Source organism: Periplaneta americana, chromosome 15, assembly GCF_040183065.1.
Source record: "Periplaneta americana isolate PAMFEO1 chromosome 15, P.americana_PAMFEO1_priV1, whole genome shotgun sequence".
Classification (NCBI taxonomy): domain Eukaryota; kingdom Metazoa; phylum Arthropoda; class Insecta; order Blattodea; family Blattidae; genus Periplaneta; species Periplaneta americana.
This window is the reverse complement of record NC_091131.1, coordinates 53,865,745-53,879,265: the sequence shown is the minus strand read 5'-3', so window position 1 is coordinate 53,879,265 and position 13,521 is coordinate 53,865,745. Positions and strand designations below refer to the sequence as shown.

The window sequence follows — 13,521 nt, the reverse complement described above, 5'->3', positions numbered from 1 at the left end:
TTGAATGAATCCATCGTTTTATTCTTTGTCTTGCTTGGGGAAATGGTAAAATTGACAGGGAAAGTTTCTTCCATAGTTGGCTGTTGGCTAACCTGTAGAGTGTAGCCTGCGCCAATGCGCCATGTTGAATCTCTCTCTTTTTGGAATGACGTGCTGTCGTGAGGTACATATGTTGCATGGTCTTGTAAATTTGTCTGTAACTTATGGGTCTGCTTATATTTAATAATATTTTTCAGTAGTAATAAGTACTCAGGCTTATAAGTCAATTAAATTTTGGGAAAGGGAATCAATATACTGTAGTTTAACTGGAATGAAAAGGTAAAGTCTAAAATTTCTGGATCTTATTTCTCACGTGCGATTCGGTATTGCTTGCTAGAAAATTGGCTGTATATGGCTTTCAAAAATTTTTCATAAGTTTCTACAAATATCTTACAACTCTAAGTTATTTTCGATATAAAAAATTCAATACTGTATTCCATTATAAAAAACGAAGTTACAACTGCATGTTCTTTCGGATAAATTTCAGAACACGGATTCCTTCCTCTCTCTCTCTTACTTCAAAATTTCAACCTTGTACACACAAAATAAATTATTGACACTGAAAAGTGCATTTTCATAAGAATGATGATGTGCATTCAACAAACGCAGACAAATCTGCTCTTTTTAGTATTTTAAGATATAATTGTCAATGTCTAGTCGATATGACAGCCGTTTGAATATGTGAGATTGGATTTTTGGGGAAAATCTGAAAGACTGTTGCAGATAAGCTCTCTATACGTCGGATCCACATGCTATAGGGAGTGGGTGATGGGAACTGGCTGCTGAAGCATTCTTTCAGATTATGGGGATTTCTGTTTTGGGTACACCACAACTTTAACAATTTTTGCTACTTTAAGAATATTTCCAAGTTGAGAACTTTGAAGAACAAGAATAGGAGGATACTGTACGTGTTGACTTGACTTTACAGTGCGTCAGTTATTCAAGTATTTACTCGTACATGGTAAAGGGATTGATTGTACAAGTTAACTTAGCATGTTGACTTCATTGATAAGTGTCCTAGAAGGAGGGAATATTTCATACTTACTGATATGATAAAAGAACCTGAAAAAGGTATCAGAGCACACATTTATAGTTACCAGTACAAGACTGTAGAATAGGATGAAACAGTATGTCAGGGGCAAGTCTGAAATTGTAGCAGAGACTTTATGGGCCGGGTTTTCTTGGGGTACCCCTTAATTCTTAACATTGAATTTATGATCTGTTGGAATTTCTGCTTCAGACTGTTTCTTCATGGACCAGAGGACGATGATAGATTTTCGAGAAACCGAGGAGCAGAACGAGTATGAAGAAGTGAAGGACTTTTGGACAAGAACGTCAACAGCATAAGGTTGGTATATATTACAATGTAATGGATTAAATAGAATAAATATGACATCAAATTATATTTGATGTGAGTACAACAGAGTACATTGAAGTAGGCCTAGATACAGTTATATCAGAAGTGTTGAGAGCATGGGTTTGATTGGATTAGATAGCTTTGATTAAACAGATTAGTACAATTTATATGAATTGCACTTGATGAGATGGATTAGTTAAGATGAATTAGATTACAGGTTAGATATAATTAGAATAGATCACAATAAGGTTGATTAAGTGGGCATAGATTAGATGTAAATGACTGGTAGTTAGGTAGATAGGGTTCATAAATACACACATATATATCTGGGTTTATTTATTTCAACTCTGACGCTCATATACAGGGGTTGCCAATTGACACAGTATAGTTTTCAATGAATTTTACAAGCACTATTAAAATAAAAAATTACAATGTTTGATATACACTGAAAATAACTTGTTTTTTTTATATACTCTTGTTATATAAATGATTCCGAAATATCACGACAGAATATTTAATTATAGTTATAATTATATCATTTTGGAGCTTTTTATGAAGCTTATTGGAATCTGTTTTATGTAAAGTGCATGACAAATAGTTTTTCCGTGATTATCTTTTTGTCCGTTTAGTTATTACTAGAATTGGATAATCATAATACATCTCACTGGTAATGAATAATCTCGACAGACAATCATAATACATTAGAGATAACAGAGCAATAACAGTAATACAACTTAAAATTATAATACATTAGAAAAAAAGTAATTCACATATTGCTGATTTATATTTTTGAAGCTGTAATATATTTGCAACTACCACCATAGTTTCCGTATCTTACATATCTTGTGAAGAGAGATATCAATGTCATCTGTCTTCTTTCAGACATCTGGGACAGTTATGGAATGGGATTAAATTCTCGGACGTGACTCACACTGAAGATGAGATTGGTAGTTCTTGATGCACACACCAATCTGCGTAGAGAGATGGCACACCACAACCCCTGGCAGAAAACATGCATGAACTGGTAAGTACAGCGACAAAGGTGGCTACGTTTATTCAAAACAACAGAACAAGACTCTAGAATGAGATAAAACATAGTATGTCAGGGGCAAGTGTGAAATTGTAGCAGAGACTTTTTGGGTCAGGTTTTCTTGGGGTATCTCTTAATTCTAAAATAGAAACCATACATTTGGCTTAACATTGAATTTATGATTTGTCGGAATTTCTGTTTCAGATTGTTTCTTCATGGACCAGAGGACAGTGATAGATTTTCGTGAAACCGAGGAGCAGAACGAGTATGAAGAAGTGAAGGACTTTTGTACAAGAACGTCAACAGCATAAGGTTGGTATATGTTATAATGTAATGGATTAAAGTAGAATACATTTTAAATTAAATTATATTTGATGTGGGTACAATAGTAAATTGAAATTGATAGTTATATCATATTTGTTGAGAGCATAAATTTGGTTAAAGTAGTTTTGATTAAACAGATAAGAAAAATTTAGATGCACTACTCTTGATGAGATAGGTTAGTTTAGATGAATTAGATTACGAGAGGTTAGGTATAATTGCTTGGACAAAATCACAATATGTTAGATTGATTTGTGATAGATATGTATAGTAGCCTATAAATATATAGTTAGGTAGATAGATTTTATTAGAATTTAGTTTTTCGATCCCCCCCCCCTTTTTTTCCTTTTTCTTTCCCCGTTCATAGGCAATAACACTATAATACAATTTAAAATTTCGATAATATGCTTGTAAAAGACTTCAAATGCTGCTGATTTATGTTTTTGAAGTTGTAATACATTTGCTACTACCATTGTAGTTACCATAGTTTTCAGAGCTTGTAAAGAAAGATATGTGTCATCTGTCTTGTTTCAGATGTATGGGGACCATACATCTCACAAACAATAAGAATGGCAGTTCGTGATGCGCACACCAACCTGCGTAGTGAAATGGCACTGACAGGGAACATGATATAACTGGACTACAGCCCCTGGCAGCAAACATGCATGAACTGGTAAGTACAGAGATCAAAGTGACTACTTTCATCAGAAACTTACCAATAGTACTTTGATGCCTTGCTGTCTGGTGACATTTTATTCGTAATTATTGTCAAGTTGACAACACAGCCACTGAGTTTATTAGAATTGTTTTTACTATCACACTACCACCACCACCACCACCACCACCACCACCACCACCACCACCACCACTACTACTACTGCCACTACGAAAATGCTGATATTTGAGAGTGAGAGCAAGAAGACTTTGGAACATGTACATTTCACCTCAAAGTATTTTTGTGGTGCTTGATGCATGAGAGCCTTAGTAACCCTGTGATCAGTTTGACTGCCATACTGTTTTTTAAGACGTATTGAAGACTAGACTTACTGCTGTGTGACACAAAAGTAATTTGCCAAATGGGAAAAATAGTATTGTTTTGAAATGATAAAATGCACGACCATGACAAAAACAATTAGAACCACTGCAAAGACAATAAGGACAATGACAGGAATCAGTGTAAGTACTATATATACCATAAAAATCATAAAGACTACGGCCATGACTGTGACAAGACAAGTACCATGGTAAGAACTGCGACAAAGACAAGCTCAAGGACAAGGGTCATGATAGGCATCACAGCAAGGACCAAGATAGGGTTCATGACAAGCACCATGATAAGGAATATGACAAAGACAAGAACCATGATGAAGACCACAATAAAGGACATGACAAAGGACTATGGTAAGGATCACAAGGACCAAGAAAGGAGTCACGACAAGCACCATGATAGGATCACAAAAAAACTGTAACATGGACTACAGTATCATGGCAAAGACAGTGAACATGGTAAATACCACCACAAAGACAACAAGGACCATGACAGTCACCACAATAAGGACAGTGACAAAAAGGGCCATGACAATGAGGACTGTGACCATGACAGTGATTACAATAAGAGCCAGGATAAGGACCATGACAAAGACAAGGACTGACCATGACAGTGGCCACAATAAAGGCCATGACAAAGACAAGGACCACAACAGACAAGGACTGTGATCATAACAGTGGCCACAGTAAGGGCCATGACAGACAAGGACTGTGATCATAGCAGTGGCCACAGTAAGAGCCATGACAGACAAGGACTGTGACTATGACAGTGACCACAATAAAGGCCATGACAAAGACAAGGACCACAACAGACAAGGACTGTGATCATAACAGAGGCCACAGTAAGGGCCATGTCAGACAAGGACTGTGACATGACAGTAACAATAAAGGCCATGACAAAGACAAGGACTGTGACTATGACAGTGACCACAATAAAGGCCATGACAAAGACAAGGACCACTACAGACAAGAACTGTGATCATAACAGTGGCCACAATAAAGGCCATAACAAAGACAAGGACCACAACAGACGAGAACTGTGATCATAACAGTGGCCACAATAAAGGCCATAACAAAGACAAGGACCACAACAGACGAGAACTGTGATCATAACAGTAGCCACAATAAAGGCCATAACAAAGACAAGGAGCACAACAGACAAGAACTGTGATCATAACAGTGGCCACAGTAAGGGACATAAGAAAGACAAGGACCACAACAGACAAGAACTGTGATCATAACAGTGGACACAATAAAGGCCATAACAAAGACAAGGAGCACAACAGACAAGAACTGTGATCATAACAGTGGCCACAATAAGGGACATAAGAAAGACAAGGACCACAACAGACAAGAACTGTGATCATAACAGTGGCCACAATAAAGGCCATAACAAAGACAAGAACCACAACAGACAAGAACTGTGATCATAACAGTGGCCACAATGAGGGACAAAAGAAAGACAAGGACCACAACAGACAAGAACTGTGATCATAAAAGTGGCCACAATAAGGGACATAAGAAAGACAAGGACCACAACAGACAAGAACTGTGATCATAACAGTGGCCACAATAAAGGCCATAACAAAGACAAGAACCACAACAGACAAGAACTGTGATCATAACAGTGGCCACAATGAGGGACATAAGAAAGACAAGGACCACAACAGACAAGAACTGTGATCATAACAGTGGCCACAATAAAGGCCATAACAAAGACAGGAACCACAACAGACAAGAACTGTGATCATAACAGTGGCCACAATGAGGGACATAAGAAAGACAAGGACCACAACAGACAAGAACTGTGATCATAACAGTGGCCACAATAAAGGCCATAACAAAGACAAGAACCACAACAGACAAGGACTGTGATCATAACAGTGGCCACAATAAGGGACATAACAAAGACAAGGACCACAACAGACAAGCACTGTGATCATAACAGTGGACACAATAAAGGCCATAACAAAGACAAGGACCACAACAGACAAGGACTGTGATCATAACAGTGGACACAATAAAGGCCATAACAAAGACAAGGACCACAACAGACAAGAACTGTGATCATAACAGTGGACACAATAAAGGCCATAACAAAGACAAGGAGCACAACAGACAAGGACTGTGATCATAACAGTGGCCACAATAAAGGCCATAACAAAGACAAGGACCACAACAGACAAGGACTGTGATCATAACAGTGGACACAATAAAGGCCATAACAAAGACAAGGACCACAATAGACAAGGACTGTGATCATAACAGTGGACACAATAAAGGCCATAACAAAGGCAAGGACCACAACAGACAAGGACTGTGATCATAACAGTGGACACAATAAAGGCCATAACAAAGACAAGGACCACAACAGACAAGGACTGTGATCATAACAGTGGACACAATAAAGGCCATAACAAAGACAAGGACCACAACAGACAAGGACTGTGATCATAACAGTGGACACAATAAAGGCCATAACAAAGACAAGGACCACAACAGACAAGGACTGTGATCATAACAGTGGCCACAATAAAGGCCATAACAAAGACAAGGACCACAACAGACAAGGACTGTGATCATAACAGTGGACACAATAAAGGCCATAACAAAGACAAGGACCACAACAGACAAGGACTGTGATCATAACAGTGGCCACAATAAAGGCCATAACAAAGACAAGGACCACAACAGACAAGGACTGTGATCATAACAGTGGACACAATAAAGGCCATAACAAAGGCAAGGACCACAACAGACAAGGACTGTGATCATAACAGTGGACACAATAAAGGCCATAACAAAGACAAGGACCACAACAGACAAGGACTGTGATCATAACAGTGGACACAATAAAGGCCATAACAAAGACAAGGACCACAACAGACAAGAACTGTGATCATAACAGTGGACACAATAAAGGCCATAACAAAGACAAGGACCACAACAGACAAGGACTGTGATCATAACAGTGGACACAATAAAGGCCATAACAAAGACAAGGACCACAACAGACAAGGACTGTGATCATAACAGTGGACACAATAAAGGCCATAACAAAGACAAGGACCACAACAGACAAGGACTGTGATCATAACAGTGGACACAATAAAGGCCATAACAAAGACAAGGACCACAACAGACAAGGACTGTGATCATAACAGTGGCCACAATAAAGGCCATAACAAAGACAAGGACCACAACAGACAAGGACTGTGATCATAACAGTGGACACAATAAAGGCCATAACAAAGACAAGGACCACAACTGACAAGGACTGTGATCATAACAGTGGACACAATAAAGGCCATAACAAAGACAAGGACCACAACAGACAAGGACTGTGATCATAACAGTGTACACAATAAAGGCCATAACAAAGACAAGGACCACAACAGACAAGAACTTTGATCATAACAGTGGACACAATAAAGGCCATAACAAAGACAAGGACCACAACAGACAAGAACTTTGATCATAACAGTGGCCACAATAAAGGCCATAACAATAAGTCCACCACGAATACAAGAAGAACCATGGTAAGGCCCATGACATAGATCGTGATAATGTACATTAAAAAAGATAAGGAACATTACATTGAACAGAAACCACAGCAAGGTCAATGATGACACAACCATGACAGAGATAACATGTACAATCTTAGACACAAAAATTACTGCCCTCCTGTAGTGTGAATTTGTCTAAATTCACCTTCAGGCAGTGCTTGGTTCACAAGACTAGGTAAAGGGTGTTTGTTTTGCACCTAATATACTCCTTGAATATATTCTTTGTTATAGATTATTGGTAACACGATCTATAAACAGACAGAAAAAGCAGCAAAGAAAACAAAGAGAAAAACAGAGTGGAGTTGTGTATAAGAAATTCCTTCATGTGTAAACCTAAGCTCTCACAGAATCAACCGAAATCTTCCGAATGAGACTTAGCATATGGCAGCTGGCCTTTTTTTTTTCTAAGACATTTGGTAGGGACTGACAAAGACATCCTTGTCGTGATCCTTGTCTGTGTTATGGTCCTTATTGTGGCGGTGATCCTTGTGATCTTTTCGTCTTTGTCATGATGCTACATTTATCATTCCAAAAGTATATTATTTTTTCCATTTAGCAATATTGTCACTGCAATCCATACTTTCATAAAATATAAAATAGAAATGTACAGTATACTAGTAATAGACAACTTACAACATTTTGCACTGGTGTGTACTTTTGGGTAAGGTTGCAGCAAGAGTGGGAGTAGAATGGAAAAAACACGTGTGGAGCTATACTAAAAGCCAGGTTATGAACTGAATAAACAGGAAGTAGTTGGCAGGGTGAGAGGAAAGTGCGGGTTAGAGGGGTAGCCTGTACAGTGATGACACGTTGAGTGTGGGGGGTTGGAGGGGAAAGGAAGAACGGAGCTTTTCATTGGACCTCACGTGAAAATGTCGTCTGCTAACGAAAATCTGGCAACGGAATCACATAGACAGTGTAGCCAAACTTCCCAGTTCATTTGCAGTACCACGTGCATTACGAGTCGCATTTTGTACCAGCGTCATTAGCTCATGCTTTCTTAAAAACCGTAATTTTAATTACTAATATTGTTGATAGTGTTATCGAGAGCTATATATAGTAATTTTAAACATATCGGTGACAAATGCTGAACATGCTTTGAATCTCGCGCCACAATGTGGCAACAAAGCTCAGAAAGAGAGCAACAGAATATTGCTTCTGGTTTAGTCGGTTCATAATCTGGCTTTTAGTATAGATGTCCGTGCATAGCTATGTCTATCCTATAGTGCAAAAAAATGTTGAATATTGTTGTAGTACGAGCATTGGAAACCTATACAGTGAAACCTCGATTCAACATTTTTGGGGAACAAGGAATAAAAACTATAAATATTGGAAAACAATACTAGAAAACCATATTTAGGCATATAATAGACGCAAGAGAGTTATGAATGTAATACCCACATAATCAATGCATTTAATTTTAACAATAATCATAAAATAATAATATAAAATCATAATGGACGTGTTTCGTAATATTTTATTCTTGTTTGTACAGTCTTTCATAATGTAATTGTGTGTCATGTCCTCACCTGTGAAAGGTTAGCCATCTGTCACATGTGGCTTTGAGTGCTCCCTCCTGTTGAGATGAGATGAATGAATAGTATTAGCTGCAACTGTTAAAAGCAGAAACATCAAACAAAGAAAGAGTTGACTGTAGAAATTGAATAGTAAAAAAAAAAAAAACTGTCCAGTAGTGTAACAGAAATGTAGTACACAGATAAATCACTTTCTCTATATCAGGATTGCTGAAAACGTGTACTTAGTGAATATCCGAAATCGACTTTCTGCACAATCACAATATTTTAAAATAGCTTACTTCAGATAAAGAGAAAGGAGAGAATGTACTTTTGGAGCTAATATTCTTTTGAATTCTTCTGCAGATCGTTTTCCCGTGGGTGAGGGGATGGTGACAGCTTCTCCTGAGACTGACGAGCAGAACTGATATGAAGAAGTGAAGGACTTCGATGTGAATGTCATCAGTGTGAGGTTGGAATGCATTAGAATGTAGTGAATTGGAATGCAAAATATATTACAATAGTTTTAATCAGATTATGTAACCAAAATATACATAGGGTGGAAGTGATATAACTGCAGATTGAGAACCTTTTACATTTAACAGCATAAAACTGGAATGTTAAATTAATACGAGATGTAATGGCTGTTCAGTAACAGATTGATGAAACTGGCTACAAGTTTTTGACATACATATTTTAATGTGGAACATTTAAGTGAGCACCTATTCGGAAAAAATGTCCTCTAAATTTCTGTAATACTCTGTTATACTGTAAATCACCCAAGAAAAAATACCTGATGTAAACAAAAAAAGGCAGTAGATGAGACAATGCCCATATTTCTGTTAATTAGCTAATGACAGATAAAAAGTAGTCAAAATTAATCTACTGGATATTGAGGAATTAAGAAGAAATAAAATAGAAGAAGTTGCAATGTCTAGAAATCTGTCTAAAATAATAAAATCACTAAATTTATTAACTACAATAGTTTGCGCACTTTCTTTGAACAGTACTTGTTGCCTTCATTAAAACTATGAAGTAATTTTGCGTTGCTTTGTAGACTAAATTGCTCTATTGATTGTATTATACATGTTCACAAACAAATATTGGGTAACATAGGCCCTAAATAGGATAGATTATGATGGAGCAGATCTTCCATCCATGGCACAAAGAACCAAACAATTTGTAGTACAGTGTAGACAGTTGAAAAAGTTCCGAAGCATTGCTTGGCTAGTTGGTAGCCCATGCAGTCATTTGTGATCAGTACTGTAGTGTTGTGCAGTAGTGAGATACAGTAAAACCTTGATAAGATGCGCCCGCTTATTATGCTGTCCTGTGTAATATGCTTTTTTTTTTTTGTCTGGTCCCTGTACATTTCATATATAACGCCTTTATAAAATATCCCGTTTGTTGCGCTCTGGTCCCGCGTAATACGCTGATTTTGTGGAATATTTTCGATATAATTTTCAGCAATGTACTGTAACAATGAAACATCTTGGCCATTGAATTCACTGGTGCCATTAACCTGAAAAGTATCTGTATTCGACCCTTTACCTGCACATTTAAACCCTCATACTTCATACCTTAGTATACCCCACCCTCTTGTTGTGCTCTCTTATTCGACTCATCTGCGTGCTTAAAGCCTACATACAGTTACAATACCCCACCCTCTTGCTAACCGTCTCTCTCAAACAACATTCCTCACTCGGCCGTAATGAAATTCTGGAAATTTTTGCTGAGCAGTTTGTTGTCCTTTAGTGTATTGAAGTGTCTGTGAGTGTGATTACAATGAGTGTTAAATGAAAAGCGCTTTGTGTCGGAAAAATTTGAAATCTTACGAAAGTATGATGAGAACAGTACTCATACTCAGAAACAACTCTCTGATTCATTAGGAATCCCATCATGAATATTAAGAACGATAATTAAAAATTCGCGATTCAATCACTGCAGCTGCGATGTCGGGAGGATGTAAGTGCAGGAAAGTGAAGTGTGGTAAACATGAGGACTTAAAGAACATGCACGGCAAACAACTATGACTTTTTTTTTTCGAAAGAATTAAGTACAATACATATTGTAAATGTCTTTGATGTACAGTACAGTTATTACATAATGGAGTAATACTATATTACCTTTCATGAATCATGTAGGCTATTTCGTTAAAGAAAAATGTTAATAGATACAGTATATAAGTCAAAATTAGTATCCCTGCCTAATATGCGGTCCTGGTTAATATGTGGTTTACACGTGGTCCCTTGAACAGTGTCTTATTGGGGTTTTACTGTACCTGCTGTGTTTATTTTCAAGACTTGCATCAAGTGCAAATAGTTGTGTGGGAGAATAAGACTAGCATTTAGGTGTAGCTTCGATGGCAGCCCAGTTCCAACACTGAAATTAATGTTAAAGTTAGTAAGTAACTTTAATAAAACAAGTTCTGTAACAGACCAGAAAAGAAAATCTTATTGAAATAGGAGCTGCCTTGGAATGTAGTCCTCGAAAATATATATCCTTTCTGCACTGGATGTACAAGATGAATATATGAAGACACAGTGAATATCTCACCGTTGCACAACATTACTGACATTATTTAGTTGTGACAGCTCGGAGAGGCAGAGAGGGGAAGTAGAGGAAGCGCAAAGAAAGCTTGCCCATTTGACTGATGCACAGAGAACGATATTCGATCCTCGTGCTGTCATGCTTGTTACAGGGTGCATTCGAAAGCGCGGTCTTAAGCTGTTTGTATTGGGAAATGTATTGTGCAGAGCGGGTAGAAGCCAGTGTATGCATTACATATTCTGCGTTTTATCCCTCATATCAGGATTTTTATAGAGTTCAAAGTGTGTTTGTAAAATAACAGAGTTCTGTATAACATTCTTTGTACTTAACAATGCCCCCTGTTTGCTCTAAATTAGGAAGTGCTAATGAAATGTTACACAGTCAGACTAGGGAATTATTTATAATGTTTATAAATGTATGAAAAACGAAACAGGCTCTGCTCGTAACATAAGGAGTATATACAGATTAAAATAAACTCTGGTTATCGGAACATTTTAATAAAATCACATAGTATTAGTTATTAATATTTTATTACAATGTCAATTATTACACTATTACATATTTCTTATAACATCTTTGTAATTTCATTCAGTGATTTTATATGTAAAAGAATTCGTGCTTCTGTATTTTCAACAATGTTATTAGTTACTCTGCAACTAGGTTTAGGTTACATTACATGTGCTGTGATAAATCTCACTCGAAACATCAAGCCAGCAGATGACTGAGAACTGATGACAGTTTGCCAATTGAATCGAAGCGAGGTTGAGTGCACCTGAATGTTTCCGAAAGTTTGCGCAGCTTTCCGTGGCAAGCTCTTCTTGCGTTTACTCTAATAGTAATGGGGAGAGCTCTAGAGTAGAGATAAGAGCGAGCTGTCAGTGCTATTGGACTTAACTGTACTGGAAAAAACACTGCTCTACTGCACATGTGACATCTGATTGTGCTGATTGCAAGCAATTGACTAAACTGAACACCCCTTGACTGTCAGGACTAACTTGGCATGTACTGTACACTAATGAAATCTTAGCCATGGCTGCATGAGGGATGAGTGCTGCATTTTCACAGTAGGGCTCTGCTGGGCTGAACAGTGCTTTGGAACTTTTAAACTGTCTGTATTATAAAATTTGCACTCTTACCAACTGACTGGCTGCTTTGTAATGAGATTATGTTTAGTTCAAACTAGAGAATGCCTTCTGTATCACGAAAAATGCATTAATTGTAATGTAGGGCCTATATGGCTTACTGAACTATATGATCTTAATATTGATAGTACTTTTTCAATTGATGCTGTGCACTCTGTTAATATAAATGCCATGAACCAGACCATGCAGCATGAATTTGCAGCTGGCCTTCCATGCCCAAGGTTGTGGGTTTGATCCTGGGCCAGGTCGATGGCATTTAAGTGTGCTTAAATGCGACAGGCTCATGTCAGTAGATTTACTGGCATGTAAAAACTCCTGTGGGACAAAATTCTGGCACATCTGGCAATGCCGATATAACCTCTGCAGTTGCGAGCGTTGTTAAATAAAATGTAACATGAATTTGCATACTGTAATATAAATTATGTTCAGTAATAAATTAATTTGCACTGCCATATTTGTTGACAAGTTTTTTCTTGGGTGATTTAGTGTGTACACGCATCTTTCTTTTCAGTAACCTGTTGGAAAAATAATGAAGTTTGAATATCATGATATATATTTTACATTTAAAGTGTTTAGTGAATACTGCATTTATTTTCTAATCAAGGAAAGATGATTTTCGTGAAGTGATAAGATTATTTAAAATGACAACACTTGAAGTTTTCAGTGTAGAAAGTTATGAAATAAGGCTGCAATATAATTTGTGAGAATGTTTTATTGTGCATTTTAGTGAACAATGAAATTACATTTGATGTATGGCTTTGTAATATGAGTTGTGCTATTGTAAGTAAAAATTTTGAGAGGGAATATGTGTTTATGTTCTTTGCTTGGCCTAAAACTACAACTTTCCTAGAGGGACCCCTTTTTGTTTGAAAAAATTTTCCCGCCAAAAAAGATAGAATATATACGCTATATGGCCCTTTTATAGTGGTCTGTGAGGGAATGGCTAATCCCTCCC

General features: G+C 37.2%; 2 long non-coding RNA genes across 3 annotated transcripts; both read left to right on the top strand.

Annotated features, from left to right (window-relative positions):
- Positions 1 to 109: 109 nt before the first annotated feature.
- On the top strand, positions 110 to 2,782 carry LOC138714953 (uncharacterized). Of its 2 annotated transcripts, XR_011336134.1 has the most exons (4): positions 110 to 163; positions 1,280 to 1,387; positions 2,279 to 2,420; positions 2,631 to 2,782. It is a non-coding gene; the product is annotated as an uncharacterized lncRNA (long non-coding RNA). The 2 variants fall into 2 exon arrangements; XR_011336133.1 differs by lacking the exon at positions 110 to 163 and having other exon boundaries at positions 170 to 1,387.
- Positions 2,783 to 3,281: 499 nt separating this feature from the next.
- LOC138714954 (uncharacterized) lies at positions 3,282 to 13,370 on the top strand. Its single transcript, XR_011336135.1, has 2 exons — positions 3,282 to 3,420; positions 9,241 to 13,370. It is a non-coding gene; the product is annotated as an uncharacterized lncRNA (long non-coding RNA).
- The last annotated feature ends 151 nt before the right edge of the window (positions 13,371 to 13,521 follow it).